The sequence below is a fragment of the Acomys russatus genome, chromosome 24 (assembly GCF_903995435.1).
Source record: "Acomys russatus chromosome 24, mAcoRus1.1, whole genome shotgun sequence".
NCBI classification, from domain to species: Eukaryota; Metazoa; Chordata; class Mammalia; order Rodentia; family Muridae; genus Acomys; species Acomys russatus.
Genome location: NC_067160.1, coordinates 25,011,944 through 25,015,885, shown reverse-complemented (window position 1 = coordinate 25,015,885; position 3,942 = coordinate 25,011,944). Strand labels below are relative to the sequence as shown.

The 3,942-nt window shown below is 36.9% G+C and overlaps 1 non-coding gene across 1 annotated transcript; it reads right to left on the bottom strand.

The window, feature by feature from the left end:
* Nucleotides 1–234: 234 nt before the first annotated feature.
* LOC127207826 (small nucleolar RNA SNORA48) lies at nt 235–385 on the bottom strand. Its single transcript, XR_007833024.1, has one exon. It is a non-coding gene; the product is annotated as a small nucleolar RNA SNORA48 (small nucleolar RNA).
* Between the last annotated feature and the right edge of the window lie 3,557 nt (nt 386–3,942).

The following is a 3,942-nucleotide window of genomic DNA, read 5'->3' as shown; positions in this document are numbered from 1 at the left end:
TTTGCTTTCTCTCTCGTCTGACTACCACATACTCACACATTGTAGTGGCTTCCTCTCAGCTGGAGGGCCCCTAGGTGATATCGTTGAGTCACGGTGTGGTGGCAAGCAAGTGTCTAACAGCCTGGCCTGTCAATGCTGTGCACCAGAGGACAGGTCTGTGGGTGGCATGGCAGAAGGCAGGTGTCTGTCTGTCTTCCTCCTCTCATGCTGTGCTGCCTGGATTTGATTAGATTTGTATGTGTCCTAGGCATAAAACAGCTTTGGCCACCAAGCCAGGCGTCAAGCTAGGATGAACAAAGGACTGCAATCTGCTCTGACCCTGACTGATATAATAAATAAGAACATCACCACTAACAAGGTGTCTCTTTGCCCATATCCTGTGTGTAAACACTTGCTTTCTTTAGTTTTATTATAATGTCTTTCTCCATTCCTTTACTCTTAATCTATATATACCTTTACATTTAAGATAGGTTTATTAGCTGGGTAGTGGCACACGCCTTTAAACCCAGCACTTGGGAGGCAGAGGCAGGTGGATCTATATGACTTTGAGGCCAGCCTGGTCTACAGAGTAAGTCCAGGACAGGCAGAAAAACCCTATCTCGAAAAACCAAAAAAACCCAACCAAACAAAGATAGGTTTATTATACATTATGAGTAGTTGAATCTTGTTTTATTATCCACGCTGATAATATTTTACTACTAATATTATTTATTTATTAAATTACTTTATTTAACATAAATAATATACAATTAATTTAAAATAATATACTCTACCATTAATAATTAATAATGCATTAATAAGAATATCCATATACTCATAAATATTAAAATACTATAAATGTCTAATATTTTAAAAACTTTATATGATTAATGGTATGTTTGGATTAATATCTACATGGTCATTATTTTTTAATTTATTGCTTGCTTTTATTTTTTCTTCCTATTGCAATTTTTATTGAGCATTTTATGATTCTACTTTTATCTTTTCTTAGAAAATTAATTTTAGGTTTCAAAACTACTTTTATTATTTGACCCAGAGTTCCCAATGTACATTGCAGTCAGTGAAAATCCACCTCAACTATTAGAAGAGTCCAGACATCTCTCTTGTCCGTCATATGACCACTGTCATTAACTTCACATATCCACGAATTCCTATTATTGCATATGTTGTTACCATTGCTCTAAAGTGTGGTTTTTTCCCCCCTTAGATACAATTAGAGTAATCAGCAGCTAAGAGTGATTGCTACTCTTTGGGGGAGCTCAGCTTGATTGCCACCACACGCATCATTTAGCCCATGTCCTGTAGCTTCAGCTCCAGGAGATCTTGTGCCCTCTTCTGCTCTTTGCAGATACCCTCATGAGTGTGATGCACACTCATAGAAACACACTCAAACACACATAAGTAAAACCTCTTACGAATAAGTCTTAAAATAAAAAGAATGAAAGTCTACATTACACTTGTATTATTTCTTCTCTGACAGTTTTTGTTTCCCAAAGCATTAAGCTTATGATCTATAGTACTGTTCTCTCTGAGCAACTTGTTTTTAATACTCCTTTCGAGGCAGGCCTACCTCCAACCAGTGTCCAGAATTCTTTTTTTGAACAAGTAATTCCTTTCTCATTTTTCCTTTTCTATTTAATGGTGGTCATGGAGATGAGTGGGGTGGGTAGAGGTTTGAGAGTAATTCTCTGTATGGAGCGCTGGCTGGCTGCATCCTCACTGTAAGCCTCTGGCTCACTCCAGGCTACAAGTCCTTCTGCCTCAGCATCCCAAGTGCTGAAGTCACATGTGTGTGCTTCTATAGCTGGTTCTTCCTCACTTTCAATAACTAACTTACACACACACACACACACACACACACACACACACACAATTCTAAGTTGGTGACCTTCTTTCTCAACACTTCAGATACTTGTCTTTTTTGTGCAGTTTCTCACAATTTAAATAACATTCATATATTTATTCTTCCATAGATGGAAAGTGTTTTCCCCTCTAGCTTTTTTCTGAATTTGTTTTGTCCTCGATCCTCTGTGACTGGAAGACCATGTCCCTAAATGTAGCCTTTGGTTTTGCTTTTCTGACGTGTTCTACTTGGTCTTTGTGCCCCCCGCCCCAGTTCTATAGTTTCACATCTGATGTTAATTTGTGAAAATTTTAATCATCATCGCTTCAAATGTTGCTTCTGTTTGCTTCTTCTCTGCCTCCTCTTTTCCTGGAATCCCAGGACATATAAACTGGACCTTTCGTTAAATAATTCTTGAATATCTTATTCCACATTTTTTACTATTTTTAAAAAAAGTTTTGTAAATTCTTGTGTTATTGTTAATAGCAGAGATGCTTCCTTCAGCCACATTGGTAAGACTATCAAAGACGTTCTTCTTTTCTGATGTTGTGTTTATTGGAAAAACTAGCATTTATTTTTATTCTTTTTTTTTTTTTCAAGACAGGGTCTCAATTTTTATTCTTTTTTGGGGGGGGAGAGGAGTTTCCATCTCTTTTTACTTTATTCATCTATCCTTACATGTTGTCTTTGTCTATGATAGATCTTGGAATATTAATTGCAGTTGTTTTAAATTTGGGCTCTGTTAATTCCATATGCAGTTCTAGTTCTAACGTATTCCTTGGTTTTCTGAATGGGTTTTGCCCTCCAGTATGCCTTGAGACTTTTTGTTAAGAGGTAAACATGATGCAGTGGGTAAGAGAAGCTGCAGTAAGTGGGTTTTCGTGACATGGGGTGGGGAGGAAATTTGTCCTATGGTCCTGTGATGAGAATTTTTAGTGAGCCTGTACCTCCATACTGTGAAATTTACAGACACATCTGTTTTTCCATTTATTCAGTCCCGTCAGTGATTCAGGATGACTCATAGAGAGGGTAGACTTTATTATTCCCCTGCTTCTCCGTGGAAGGCTGGAGAGGACTGAAGTTGGGTATGCCCATTTACTCCCTTGCCGGTTAGGCTCTAACCCAGCAGGTTGCGCATGCCAAGAGGGAGAGAGTGCCTTTCCATTTTAAAATGAGTCCTTAGCACTCCAGAAGAATATGGAGATTGTTCTCTGATCTCCATGGACCTTCTGGAGATAAGACATGTGTGAGGTTCCCTCTATTGTAGAATTCACCAGTTTTTATCTTTCAAGTTTATCCACTTGGAAACCCCCACTACAATACAGGTTTCTCTATACTGAATCCCACAGAACTGACTTTAAGTTGTGGTAAATTATAATTTCCTGTATCTTCCTCTCTGTTTCTACAATTGGTACGTTTGGAATGACAAGGGTGGGGGATGATCTTTCTTCTGATGAACCTCAAATTTGTTACTTTTTCAATTCATAGAGATTTTTATTTATCTTTTTGTTTGGATGGAGTAATAACTTTTAAGTACCTAAAATGACAGACTACAGAATAGGACCATTCTTTTATTTTTAATCCATCTATATCTTTATCCTTAAACTATATTTTTATATATACAATATGCTGGGCTTTGCCTTTAAAAAAAATCAAGTCTGTAATCTCTGTGTCTTAATTGGAGGGTGTAGTCCACAAACATTTAATGTAATTACTGATATAGTTAAAAATAACTAGTATCTTGCTACTTTTTACCTATTTGGCCTCTCTGTTCTTTGTTTCTTCCACCCTTTCATTCTTCTTTTATGTTATTCCATTACATTGTGCCCCTTGGCTACTTAGTTACATTTCCTCGTATTCTGCTTTCCCTGGCTTCTGTACAGATGGAAAGATACATCCCTAAATTATCCCAGTGCATCTTGAATTAGTATCATATCATCTCACATATCTTAAGTTTTCTGTTTAACTCTCTTATCCTTTGAGCTATTGTTGTATGCGTTAGTTTTTGTATCTTTTAAACATATCAATGATATGCTCCCTTTGTTGTTCTTGTTCTAAACATCAAATAACTTGTTTCTCAAATTTAAGAAAGGAAAGAA